The sequence below is a fragment of the Cyprinus carpio genome, chromosome B21 (assembly GCF_018340385.1).
Source record: "Cyprinus carpio isolate SPL01 chromosome B21, ASM1834038v1, whole genome shotgun sequence".
Taxonomy (NCBI): Eukaryota; Metazoa; Chordata; class Actinopteri; order Cypriniformes; family Cyprinidae; genus Cyprinus; species Cyprinus carpio.
This window is the reverse complement of record NC_056617.1, coordinates 20236114-20250698: the sequence shown is the minus strand read 5'-3', so window position 1 is coordinate 20250698 and position 14585 is coordinate 20236114. Positions and strand designations below refer to the sequence as shown.

Sequence of the window (14585 nt, the reverse complement as noted above, 5' to 3'; positions counted from 1 at the left end):
GCTAATGGGTGAAGATGGCAGAAGACTGTACATGCGCAAAATAGAAGCATGCGCATCTTGTCATGGCATTAGAGTTTATATATAGTCCTGTTGTGTCTAATATGAATAAAGCCAAGCTATTCACAGATATTGGCAGATAATCACTTTACCTCTACCATACTTTTAACAGATTTGGATAGTTTGTGATTCTGGCTGTCATCCTTTCTTGCATTGTCTTGAGCCTTCACTTTGCCAATTATAAGCTATATTGTTAGTAGCCTGGATAGCCCACAGTCATTATGCTACACTCTACTGGATGTAAAATGCTCTGCAGTACATTTTGTCATTTCAGAATGAAGGGTTAGTTCACCCAAAAATTAAAATTAGCCTGTGTTTTATTCACCCTCAAAGTATCCTGGGTGTATATGTCTTTCTTCTTTCAGACGAATCCAGTCAGAGTTATATTAAAATGTGTCCTGGCTACAAGCTCTATCATTGCAGTCAGCGGGTGTTGCAGTTGAACAGTCCACAATTCGTCAAAGCATGAGCATCCATAATAAAATGTGCTATTTGTATATTTCTATAGTTGTACTTTATATTTTACAAACAGAAACAGAACAGAATGAGCTTTATTGCCAGGTATGTTTACACATATGAGGAATTTGTTTTCGTGACAGAAGCTCCGCAGTGCAACAGAATGACAGCGACAGAACAAAAAACACATAATAAAAGAATAAAAAAAGAAAAAAAAATACAAAAAATACAAATAAGTAGGTAAGGAATGACAATATACAAATTGACAATTGAATGGCAGGTATATTACAATGAGCAAAAAAATTAAGTGTACACTAAGTATGTGTGTTAGATAAATAAGTGTATGTGTATGTAAATATAAATAGTGTTGTGTGTTCCACAGTTATTATCAAGTGTTCATTAGATGGTTTGCCTGAGGGAAGAAACTGTTCCTGTGTCTGGCCGTTCTGGTGCTCAGTGCTCTGTAGCATCGACCAGATGATCTGTATTTAATGTTCTGTATTTAATGTTCTACTGTTAGTGTTATCTGTATGCACCAAGGGTCTGAGAGTAATGCAGTTTCAATTCTCTGTATGTATGTACTGCACATGTGGAGTGGTTCGCAGCCCCCGGGTCATGAGCGACTTTGGCGCTTACACCCGGGTCCGTGGGTAGTGTCCTCGCTTCTTCTGTCCTCCCAATGGGGTAGGGACAGGGGAGGGGTGGGGCCCCCGCTCCAGGAGCATGCATCAACCGGGGCGGATTGTCCTCAGTCTGTTTCCGACGGCGCCGCACCTCCAGGGCGGGGATCCAGCCCCTCATAAAGGGTGCTCGAGATCCGCGTTGAGGTCGGCCACCGACCCGTCTTGAAACATGGACCAAGGAGTCTAACGTATGCGCAAGTCAAAGGGTATCCTTGAGTCCCCACGGTGCAATGAAGGTGAAGGCCGGCACCCACCAGCCCAGGTAGGATCCCCCCTTAGGAGGTGGAGCTTCAGCGTGTGCAATGGTACCCCGAAAGATGATGAACTATGCCTGGGCAGGGCAAAGCCAGAGGAAAGCGGTCCTAACGTGTAAATCGGTCATTCGACCTGGTTATGGGGCAAAAGACTAATCGAACCATTTAGTAGCTGGTTTCCTCCGAAGTTGCCTGAACATGCCGGAGATGGTGGGGTCAGCACAAGTAAACATGGAGTGCAGCACTAAGGGGCGAGGTGCTGGGTGACGGATGGTCTGAAGTTTCTGGTTTGTCTCTGACGTGTGGTTGAGTGAGTTGAGTGTAGGAAAGTCAGTTCAGGACATCAGGGTACTGGCTGTTCTCCGGTTTCGCCAACCTACCATCTTAAGCCTAAAACTGGTACCAGGCAACCAGTGAATGGTAGGCAAGACTTCGGTTCGGATTGCTCAGGCTGTTGTTGGTTGGTGAGTAGTGATGTGCACCGTTCGGCCTGGTTCTGTTCTTCCCCACCCGGTGATTGGGATGATCATTCCATGGTTTTGTTTGGACTCACCTAATGGCCTGAAGCTAACCGCAGGCTGGATCTGGGTGATGCATGCTTCTGGATCCTGTGATGGGAATCCAGCTGCTGCATTGTCTGGCCCAGTTTTAGTAAAGTACTCCACTAACAATATTCTCTCATAGGGCATGCGGTGGAGAAGAGCAGACAAGGAGGTGAACGGTAACATTGTGAGACAAGTTAGTTTTGCCCTACTGATGTACCGTCATTGCAATAGTAATCCTGCTCAGTACGAGAGGAATATCTATATTTCTGAATAAATATAACCCAAAAAAATCATCAGATTTTGTCATTTATTTATTCAGGAAAATGATCCAATATTACATATCTGTGAGTGACAAAAGTATGTGTATCTCTAGAATTAGCTGTTAATTTGAAAGTGAAATAATAGTCCATCTGTTCAGAGGTGTTTTTAATCAGTTAGATGAGATCAGGTGTCAGTGTGTGCCCTGTTCTATTTAAAGAACAGGGATCTATCAAAGTTTGGTCATGTTTGTGGAAGTGTATCATGGCACAAACAAATGAGATCTCTGAGGACCTCAGAAAAAGAGTTGATGTTGTTCATCAACTAGAAAAGGTTTCAAAGCAATCTCTAAAGAGTTTGGACTCCACCAATCCACAGTCAGACAGATTGTGTACAAATGGAGGAAATTCAAGACCACCGTTACCCTCCCCAGGAGTGCTCCACCAACAAAGATCACTCTAAAAGCAAGACGTGTAAAAGTCCACTAGGTTGCAAAGGACTACAGGCTAACTTCTAAGCAACTAAAAGCCTTTCTCAAATTGGCTAATGTTAATGATTATGTTTATGTTTATGTTTATGTTTATGTTCATGTTCATGTTCATGTTCATGTTCATGTTTATGTTTATGTTTATGTTATGTTCAACACAGGAGAACACTGAACAACCATGGTGTGCATGGCAGAGTATCAAGAAGAAAGCCACTGCTCTCCAAAGAACATTGCTGCCCATCTGCAGTTTGCTAAAGATCATGTGGACAAGCCAAAGGAATACTGGAGAAATATTTTGTGTATGGATGAAACCAAAATAGAACATTTTGGTTTAAATGAGCAGCGTTATGTTTGGAGAAAGAAAACTGCATTCCAGCATAAGAAACTTATCCCATCTGTGAAACATGGTGCTGCTGGTATCATGGTTTGGAAAATGTCAGGACATCTGTCCGAGAACTGAAACTGGGTCATGCAGCAAGACAACGACCCCAAGCACACAAGTCGTTCTACCAAAGAATGGTTAAAGAAGAATAAAGTTAATGTTTTGGAATGGCCAAGTCAAATTCCGGACCTTAATCCAATTTAAATTTTTTGGAAGGACCTGAAGCAAGCAGTTCATAGGAGGAAACCCACCAACATCAAAGAGTTGCGAGACTGTTTAGTGCTGCATCACGTCTCCGATGAGAAGAAGAGGTGGCTAATGCTGGTGGTTAGGTTACTGTATGATGATTGAAATCATGAAATTACCTCAAACAATTAGTAAATAAACTGCAGAATGTTATATTTTCTAATACACGAAGGAATTGCATGTATTCTGTCAGCACTGCACGTGCTTGTGGCGCGAGGGTTCAGTGTCCGAAGCGTGCGGAAAAACTGCGCTGAACTTGTTACTCATCAGTTGCTCAGTAACATTTTTGTGAATTTTTTTAACAATATGTGACAATGTGATACGTGCGACAAACATCTTCCCTAATTCGTAATGAGAATCATTTATAAATCTACATGTTGTTGTCAACAAAAAGAAGCCCTGAGATCTTCCTGCAGGGTTTCTGCCAAAATAAAAGCAGAGGAAAAGCAACAACTGCATCGACATTCATAAATTATAGTATTGTCATTTTTTTCCTCATTAATGTACACACAGCACCCCATATTGACAGAAAAACACAGAATTGTTGACATTTTTGCAGATTTATTAAAAAAGAAAAACAGAAATATCACATGGTCCTAAGTATTCAGACCCTTTGCTGTGACACTCATATATTTAACTCAGGTGCTGTCCATTTCTTCTGATCATCCTTGAGATGTTTCTACACCTTCATTTGAGTCCAGCTGTGTTTGATTATACTGATTGGACTTGATTAGGAAAGCCACACACCTGTCTATATAAGACCTTACAGCTCACAGTGCATGTCAGAGCAAATGAGAATCATGAGGTCAAAGGAACTGCCTGAAGAGCTCAGAGACACAATTGTGGCAAAATAACAGATCTTGCAAAGGTTACAAAATAAATTATGATGCACTTAAGGTTCCTAAGAGCACAGTGGCCTCCATAATCCTTAAATGAAAGACGTTTGGGATGGCCAGAACCCTTCCTAGAGCTGGCCATCCGGCCAAACTGAGCTATCGGGGGAGAAGAGCCTTGGTGAGAGAGGTAAAGAAGATTTCAAAGATCACTGTGGCTGAGCTCCAGAGATGCAGTCGGGAGATGGGAGAAAGTTGTAGAAAATCAACCATCACTGCGGCCCTCCACCAGTCGGGGCTTTATGGCAGAGTGGCCCGACGGAAGCCTCTCCTCAGTGCAAGACACATGAAAGCCCGCATGGAGTTTGCTAAATAACAGAGTGTAGTGAGTTTGTGTGAGGAAAGGAAGAGGACAAGGGTGGGCTGGACTGCTGACGAGTTTTATTCTGATTTACAAATAAATCCCTGCAAACACCAATGATGACTTTTACTTTGACAAACAATAAACTCTAACGCATAGCACTTCCGGGTTACTTCTTCCGGTTTCTCAGGTCCTGTCAGCAGTCCGGTTCTCTCTCAACTGCTCCCGTTTCTCCTGCCGTTTTATACTCTCTCCACGCCAATTACTGCAACAAGAAACAGGTGTTGATCATTTCCGTCCAACCCTCTCTCTCCTGCTGCAGACTTCGCTAAACCACGCCCCCCCCCCCATTTCTGGAGAGGAAGTCAGCCACAGCCATCTGAACACCCGGCCTGTGGATCACCTTGAATTTAAAAGGCTGTAGAGCCAGATACCAACGGGTGATCCGTGCATTGGTATCCTTCATGCGGTGGAGTCACTGCAGCGGAGCGTGGTCCGAACAGAGGGTGAACTCCCGTCTCAGGAGATAATAGCGGAGGGTGAGGACGGCCCATCTGACGGCAAGACACTCTTTCTCGATGGTGCTGTACTTAGCCTCTCTCTTCGAGAGCTTCCGGCTAATGTACAGCACTGGCCGTTCCTCCCCCTCTATCTCCTGGGACAGGACAGCGCCCAGCCCCCGGTCCGACGCGTCAGTCTGCAACAGAAAAGGGAGAGAGAAATCAGGAGAGTGTAATAACGGCCCACCACACAGGGCAGCCTTTACCTGGGTAAAGGCCTGCTGACACGACTCTGTCCACTGGACCGTATCTGGTGCCTCCTTTTTAGTAAGGTCAGTCAAGGGGCTGGTGAGGTCCGAATAATTAGGAACAAACCGTCTATAATATCCCGCCAGCCCCAAGAACTGCCTTACCTCCTTTTTGGTCTTGGGACGTGGGCAGGTCGCAACAGCGGCTGTCTTGTCAATTTGGGGACGCACCTGTCCATGCCCCAAGTGGAAGCCCAGATACCTTACTTCCACACGCCCAATCGCACACTTCTTTGGGTTGGCCGTGAGTCCAGCGTCCCTCAGCGACCTCAGGACGGCCCTCAGATGCTGCATATGCCGCTGCCAATCATTACTAAATATAATGATATCATCCAAGTAGGCAGCAGCATATGCCGCATGGGGCCGCAGAATCTTATCCATGAGACGCTGAAAAGTTGCCGGTGCCCCGAACAACCCAAACGGAAGGGTAACAAATTGGTGTAATTCAAACGGCGTTGTGAAAGCTGTCTTTTCTTTGGATAATGGAGACCAGGGGATCTGCCAATATCCCTTCGTTAAGTCCAATGTCGAATAAAAACGAGCCGTGCCTAGCCGATCAAGTAACTCGTCAACCCGCGGCATTGGATACGCGTCGAATTTCGACACAGCATTCACCTTGCGATAATCCACACAGATGCGGACTGAGCCGTCCGTTTTCGGGACTAAAACTTCCAGCATTGCGCCTAATTCAGCCTGAACTACCTTTTTCTACGGCCGGGAACTACCACGCCCGGCTCCGTCTCGATATGGTGCTGAATGAGGTTGGTACGGCCCGGTAGGGGCGAGAACACGTCGGCAAATTCTGCCTGTAATTTTGTTAGATCAGTGAGTTGGAACGGCGAGAGGTGATCTCCTCCTGGGGCCAGGGCGAGGGATTGTGGTTTGACATTCGCCTCAGGCCCGAGATCATCCTCTCCGCTAATCACCGTTGCCAACATCACTGATTCCGCCTCATTCCATTTTTTTTAGGAGATTGGGTTTATAGATCTGACGTGCCCCATTCCTATCGGACCGTATTACCTCATAATCGAGATCTCCGACTTGTCGTGCGACCTCAAATGGTCCCTGCCACTTAGCCATTAACTTAGAGCTCGACGTTGGGAGTAATACAAGTACTTTCTCTCCCGGTGCAAATTTGCGTAATCTAGTTCCCCGGTTATACAGCTGGCTCTGGCGGTCCTGGGCTTGTAACAAATTCTCCTGTGACGGGACGAGCCAACGACAGACACAGTGGGCGTGGCGTCAGGCCTCGGAGAGGTTTTAATTTAACAGAAAAACCAAAACAAGGGGGAATAAAGTGTCCAAAAGGGGAACAGTGTCCAAAACAACAGGGAATCTGGTGTCCTCGTCGTGCTGCGGGGTTCGTGGGGGTCTGGCAGTGTTCATGGAGGAAGGGTCCGTCGTAGGGGCGGAGTCCGGGCGGCCGCACGCGCTCCCCTCTTCGGTCCGGGGCGCGAGGGGCGGCGGCTTCTTCCAGCGGCTGCATCCTTCTCGCTGACCGCGGCGCTTGAAGGGGATAGACGGCCCGGCATCCTGGCCCGACGGCCGTGTAACGGGTGCGGTTCTCGACCGGACCGCGTGTCCGGCAGCTCACGTCTCTGGTGGCGCGGGAGTCCCTCAACGTACCCTTCCTGGACCCACGAGGACACCAGTGTGCATGCACGGGGAAGAGACCGGTCTCCCGAGGAGAGGCGCGTTGGGCTTTTAAACAGCGGCGGTGATGAGGCTCCATTTCCTTCAGGTGTGCCCCATCACACGCCGCCAGCCCTGACTCGTCCAGCGCCCCTCCTCTCTCCCACACCCACTCCTATCGGGAGCCTGGTGAAGGGCGGCGATTTAGGACGGGGTGCCGGTGATTATCAGGGAGGAGGCAGCTGACTCGTCACACTCCATTGATAGCCGCCCCAAAGTGTGGAGTTTTGTTCTCAAGTCCAGCACATACTGAATTTCGTTTTTGCCTTGAGATGGCCCCTCCTCCCAAGTTTCTCTCAGGACATCCAGCACCCCTCGGGGCTGGCGACCGTATAGAAGTTTGAAGGGGGAAAACCCCGTGGAGGCTTGTGGGACCTCTCGCACAGCGAATAACAAGGGCTCTAGCCACTTATCCCAATTCTTGGCGTCTTCTTGGACGAATTTACGGATCATGGATTTAAGCATGCGATTAAATCGTTCGACCAGGCCGTCGGTCTGTGGGTGATAGACGCTAGTTTGAACCGATTTAATGCCCAATATTCCGTATAGTTCGCGTAGCGTACGTGACATAAACGCCGTGCCCTGGTCGGTGAGGATTTCTTTCGGAACCCACACCCGGAGATTAGACGAAACAGGGCGTCCGCAACACTCTTAGCGGAAATGTTGCGGAGAGCCACTGCTTCAGGATATCGGGTTGCATAGTCAGCTATGACTAATGCAAAGCGATGTCCCTGTGCCGATCACTCTAATGGCCCAATGAGGTCCATACCAATTCTTTCGAAGGGGACCTGCATTAAGGGAAGGGGGCGCAATAGCGCTTTTGGGGCGGCCGGTGGATTCACCAACTGACATTCCGGACAAGACGTGCACCACCTGCGCACGTTGTCACGAATGCCCGGCCAAAAAAAATGGGTCATGAGGCGATTCAGTGTTGCTGCCTGTCCCAAATGGCCCACCATAGGATTAGAATGAGCCGCATGGAAAAGCATTTCCCTGCGGCTCTTCGGAATCAACAACTGGGTTGTATTTATTTTTGTCCGAGCGTCTTGGGTCACTCGATACAACCGATCTCTTAGAATGGCAAAATACGGATAGGTGAGCGGGTGGCCAGGATGGAGAGGCTGACCATCGATAGAGCGGACCTGTTGGAAAGCATGTTTTAATGTCTCGTCCTGAGACTGCTCCAGAGGAAAGTCATCACGCTCCGAGAGAACCAGTCTCCCGATTTCGCTCAGTTCCCCCAAAGCAGAACCTAGCGGTCCTGGCTCAGTCTCTCCCGCCTGCACACGCGCGTCCCCCTTCCATGCCTTATTTCCCCAAGAGGCATCCGCACATAGTGACCCCAATAAAACAGTAAACGCGGGCCAATTCGTTCCTAGAATTATCGGATGCCGGAGGTGAGGACTAACCGCCACCTCCACACTATGCTTTTGACCCCTGAATTGAATGATGATCGGGACCACCGGGTACTCCACCACATCCCCGTGTACGCACCGCACCTTAACCACGCGGCTTGTACCCAATGCCCCCGGTTGCATCAGGCTTTGATGGATTGAGGTTTGGTTACATCCTGAATCCACCAAGGCCGGATATATACCCCCCTTGATACTCAGGGGTATTTGGTATTCGCCTGCCTGACCGGGGGTGGCCTGTGGGGCATCCGGGACCCGGATCATCGTTCCCACCTCCATCACAGGACACCTGTCCACGAAATGTTCCGGGTCCCCGCAACGCCAACAGGCCAGCCCAGACCTCCCCGCCGCCCCAGTGGCAGGGAGTGGATTGGGGAATTGGCGTGGAGAGAGTGGAGAAACGGAAGCACTGTCCCCTCCAGCAGCCACCAGCCCCGCCCCCCTGGGCGGGCCTCGCAGACTCGCGTGGTGCCCTGGGTCAGACCTGCCCCGCCCCCGGGGCGGGATACGAGGAGGGCCGGGTGGACGGGACCTAGGGAGAGGGACAGGTCGAGAGAGAGATGGAGAGGGAGAGAGAGAGATTGATGGAAGGGGTTCGCCGACCCCTGGGACGTGGGACGGTTGCACTGGACCCACTCGGCTGTTTTCCTGGGAAGCCGAGCGATGAACTGCTCCAGTACCACGAGGTTGATGATGTGTTCCACGTCACTTCCTCGGCCAGTAGCCACTTGCGGCAGGAGTCCCGGAGCTGCTGGGCCATCGCGAAGGGCCGACCGGATTCCCCCAGGTCCAGGGAGCGGAACCGCTGACGATGTTGCTCGGGGGACCGGCCGACCCGCTGAATGATGGCCCTCTTCAGGTCGTCGAAGACCAGGAGGTTCGCTACCGGTAGCTGTTGTGCGGCCACCTGGGACTCGCCCGAGAGCAGAGGAATCAGCCTAACTGGCCATTGGTCGCGGGGCCAGCCGCACGCTTCAGCTGATTTTTCGAAGAGTTCCAGGAAAACTTCAGGGTCATCCTGTGGTCCCATTTTGTGAAGGGGCAGGTGAGCAGGAACTGCGGGCTGTCCCGAGGCCTCGGTACGAACCTCCCGGTCGATCCAGCTCCGGAACCTCTCGCGGTCCTCCTGCTGGGCTTGAAGGATGGCGTGGAACCGCCGTTCCTGATCCGTTCGCAAGTCCAGCAGGGCCTGATGTTGTTCCTGATGTAGGGCCACGAGGGATGAGATGATGTCCGCAAGTGGCGTGGAGGACGGGCTCTGCATGGCGGCGGCACTCCTTCTTCCTTTTCCCGGGTTTCGGCACCAGTGTAGTGAGTTTGTGTGAGGAAAGGAAGAGGACAAGGGTCGGCTGGACTGCTGACGAGTTTTATTCTGATTTACAAATAAATCCCTGCAAACACCAATGATGACTTTTACTTTGACAAACAATAAACTCTAATGCATAGCACTTCCGGGTTACTTCTTCCGGTTTCTTAGGTCCCATCAGCAGTCCGGTTCTCTCTCAACTGCTCCCGTTTCTCCTGGCGTTTTATACTCTCTCCACGCCAATTACTGCAACAAGAAACAGGTGTTGATTGTTTCCGTCCAACCCACTCACTCACCGCTCGTCTCCTGACTCTCTCTCTCCCGCTGCAGACTTCGCTAAACCACGCCCCCCCTGCCACACAGAGAAATAAGATTCTCTGGTCTGATGAGACCAAGATAGAACTTTTTGGCCTTTATTCTAAGCGGTATGTGTGGAGAAAACCAGGCACTGCTCATCACCTGTCCAATACAGTCCCAACAGTGAAGCATGATGGAGGCAGCATCATGCTGTGGGGGTGTTTTCAGCTGCAGGGACAGGAAGACTGGTTGCAATCGAGGGAAAGATGAATGCGGCCAAGTACAGGGATATCCTGGATGAAACCTCCTCCAGAGTGCTCAGAACCTCAGACTGGACTGAAGGTTCACCTTCCAACAAGACAATGACCCTAAGCACACAGCTAAAATAACGAAGGAGTGGCTTCACAACAACTCCGTGACTGTTCTTGAATGGCCCAGCCAAAGCCCTGACTTAAACCCAATTGAGCATCTCTGGAGAGACCTGAAAATGGCTGTCCACCAACGTTTACCATCCAACCTGACAGAACTGGAGAGGATCTGCAAGGAGGAATGGCAGAGGATCCCCAAATCCAGGTGTGAAAAACTTGTTGCATCTTCCCAAAAAGACTCGTGGCTGTATTAGATCAAAAAGGGTGCTTCTACTAAATACTGAGCAAAGGGTCTAAATACTTAGGACCATGTGATATTTCAGGTTTTTTTTTTAATAAATGTGCAAAAATGTCAACAATTCTGTGTTTTTCTGTCAATATGGGGTGCTGTGTGTACATTAATGAGGAAAAATGAACTTGATGATTGAACTTGAATGATTTTAGCAAATGGCTGCAATATAACAAAGAGTGGAAAATTTAAGGGGGTCTGAATACTTTCTGTACCCACTGTATATTAAAGAAAAAGTTTGCGATTTAATCAACATAAATGAAGATAAAACATGCAAGTATTACAAAAGATTGGGCCCGATAAGAGAAAATGACTTGAAATGTTGGGTAATATATATTAAACTGTCTGTAATATTATTATAATAATCTCTAAAAATGTATTTAAAATAGGCCTGATAAAATGAAACTGTCTAAAAGTGTAAAGTAATAACTTAATAATTAAGGTTAAAAAATGTATATCAAAATAACTGTTACAAAATAAATGCCCCCCAAAATCTCACCTAAAGAGTGTTTTACTTAGCAATTCAGACAGCTCTAAAAAGGAAAGTCCCTGTTACCACAGACTAGTTTCACTTCAGATTGATAGTAGACCTTCTCAGGTTGTCAATCACCTAAAATCCGGAAAGTCTGATGTTGCATCACAAAATAAAAGCCCCCCCCCCCCCCCCAAATCTCATATCCAACCTGTTTTGCTTAGCATTTCAGATAGCTCTAAAAAGTGTTAAGTCTTGAGACATATTGTGTGTCTTGCTTTGTTGGTCCTTTCGCTTTCTCTCTCTCTTGTAACATCCTTTCTTTTACAGGATTGGGTCATTCTAAAGTGATCTCAAGATCTGATTGGTGCTAATGGGACCAAGGAGCAGCAATAAAAGGATCTGCTGTGCCTGATAGGTATGCACCGATACCACTTTTTCCAGTACTCGCCCGATACCGATACTTTTATTTTTGATACTTGCTGATACCGAGTACCGATACCGATATTTTTATTGCATTTGTAATTTTTTTAAATATTGGGTACAGAAATCAAAAGAGTATGTATAATGTTAGCTGGTTGATTTAATTTTATTAAATAGATACAGTCAAACCAAAATTTATTCAGACACCTTCAACATTTCACATTATAACTAGTTTAATTTCAGATTGATTGTAGATCTTCTTAGGTTGTCACTCACCCAAAATGAACTCTGATGTTGCATTACAAAATCTCAGATATGACCAGTTTTGTCTTTGATTTTGGATAGCTCTAAAAAGGAAACTCCCTGTTTCCACAGACCAGTTTCAATTCAGACTGACAGTTCAGTACCCCAGAGTGTCACTCCCACAAATGTCTGAATCTGATGTGAAATTAGAAAATAAATGTCCCCCAAAAACGATTTTGTCTGTCCATTCTGATTGGTATAAAAATTAAACTCCCTGTTTCCAAAGACCACTTTCACTTCAGAGTAATAGCACACCTGCTCAGAGAGTCACCCACACAGTGTTAGGACTATCTGATCTATAATTCCAAAATAAAAGCCCTCTAAAAGCTCATATTTAAGCTACTTTGTCAATTTGAATTGCTCCAACAATGTCAGGACTATCTGGTGCAATATTACAAATTAAAGTCCTTCAAAAACTCATAAGATGTTTTGTATAACAGTTTAGATTAGTATAAAATGGAAATATCACTCAGAATATCACTCACACAATGTGAGGACTGTCTAATGATTCAGATAAGTAGAAAACAGTACCTCGTTGTTTACACAGACTACTTTCACTTCAGATTGATAGTACACCTTCTCATAGTATCACAGCATTGTGACAAAACAGTACTGTATATACAAGTTTTGGCGGACACTTATTTTGGAATTCAACATCACACAGTCCTGAAATGGTGTAAGTGACACTGTGAGAACGTGAACTGTCAATCTGAGGGGAAACTAGTCTGTGGAAATCAGAAGTTTCTTTATTATACCAATCTGAAATGACAGACAAAACCGAATTTATTTGAGTTTTTGGAGGGCTTTCATTTTGGAATTGTACATCATATAGTCCTGACATTGCTGAAGTGAAAATAGTCTATGAAACTGTTATGTTTCCTAACCTATGGTAAACTATGGAAAGTCTTTTTAGAGCTATCTGAAAATATGGAAAATACAGGTTATATATATGGGTTTTTTAGAGCATTTATTTTGTAACGCAACAGCAGACAGTGCTGGCATTGGCCCAGTGACACTCTGGAGAAGTGGACTGTCAACCTGAAGTGAAACTAGTCTGTGCTAACAGGGACTTTCCTTTTTAGTGCTGTCTGAAATGCTAAGTAAAACACTCTTATCTGAGATTTTGGGGAGCTTTTATTTTGTAATTCCACATAAGACAGTTATTTTGATATAATTTTTTTTTACCTTTATTATTAAGTTATTACTTAACACTTTTAGACAATTAAATTTTATCAGGCCTATTTTAAATAATTTTTAGAGATTATTATAATAATATGACAGACAGTTAATTTGATATTACTTTATTAATTAGTATAATTAATTATCTTAATATATATTACCCAACATTTCAAGTCGGTTTCAGGTTATCAGGCCCAATCTTTTGTAATACTTGCATGTTTTATCTTCATTTATGTTGATTAAATCGCTAATTTTTTCTTTAATATGCGTATTTCTTCATTCATTTTGACATATAAACTGGCTGAGTGAAGTGATTTATAAGAGATAAAACACTGTCTTATTTCCCTGTTCTTGTTTGTATGTATAAATTAAGCACTGAAAGACAAAATGAATGTGAAAGTGAATGCAGACCTGCGGAAGATCTCCGTGATGTACAGTATATGCGCGCTCAACAATAATGCCCATTTTCACATCCCGTCTATTGCTTTGGTCATCATTGTGTCAATCACTGCTACTTCGAGAGTGAATCCCACATAAATATGCAGATGTCATTCCCGAAACTTTGCAACGTGTGTGTGGCTGAAAAACAAAGTTCTACATTTTAAATGGATCATAGACTAGAAAGCTTGAAAAGAGTGCTCATTACCACTAAAAAAAAACTGTCACTCTTTGTTTAGTGAGTGTATACAAGATGTATTTTAACACATCGTGCCGCAAACCATAACCCCGCCCCAGGGCAACCCTCTTTTGAGCCAGTGCCCCAGACTGGCCACCCAAATTAAAATGCTCTAGACAGGCCCCTGCGGATAAGTTGTGTGAAACAATGTAAGATCAACATTACTCACCTATAATAAAAAGAAACAACACAACCTCGGAGTCCGATTCGAGCCCCTCCCGCTCCTTGAGTTCTCTGCACCGCTGGGAAGATGTCTACCTCTTGCCTGGTCGTAACCCTTCTTTTTAATGTCTTGTTCCGCCGATATTTTTAAGTTTTTTATCTTCAAGTTCTCTCTATGTATAGTCGATCTGCCTGTATCAGCCCTGTGCGCTCTCAGACTGAGCGCTCTCTTCTCTCTTCTGTCATTACAAGACACGCCCTCTTACTGCTGATTGGCTGCAAGTGTGTTTTAGGATATAGTCCGACAGTGTCGTCAAAAGCGTTTTTAAAAAATTGCTTAGTGCACCTTTAAAACATTATTGTGATTAGGATTCATTTATGCCAGCGGGTATTTGCACTAAGTGAAAATAGCATATTTTCTTAGGGATAGATGCTATTTACACTAAGTGCAAATAGTGAAAGATGCTATTTACATGATGTGCTAATAGCAATAGAGGCTATATACACTAAGTGAAAATAGCAGTATTTTTAACACTAAGTTCAGATAGCGATATATTTCTAATTCAGTGTCTTATTTAAGTCCAATAATTCAGATAACTGAAGGAAGCTGTAAATATGCCATTTACATAAAGATCA

At 45.7% G+C, this 14585-nt stretch overlaps 1 protein-coding gene across 3 annotated transcripts in view; it reads right to left on the bottom strand.

The window, feature by feature from the left end:
• LOC109080831 overlaps positions 1-14330 on the bottom strand; it is a 72323-nt gene extending 57993 nt beyond the window's left edge. The window contains exons 1-2 of one of the 3 annotated variants that reach the window (XM_042747984.1): positions 13957-14326; positions 13523-13690 (exon numbers count right to left, since the gene is read on the bottom strand). The gene's annotated coding sequence lies outside the window, so the exon portion shown is untranslated. Of the gene's footprint in view, positions 1-13522; positions 13691-13956 lie in introns of all 3 variants that reach the window. The other 2 variants (XM_042747987.1, XM_042747986.1) reach the window with 2 other exon arrangements.
• Positions 14331-14585: the final 255 nt, after the last annotated feature.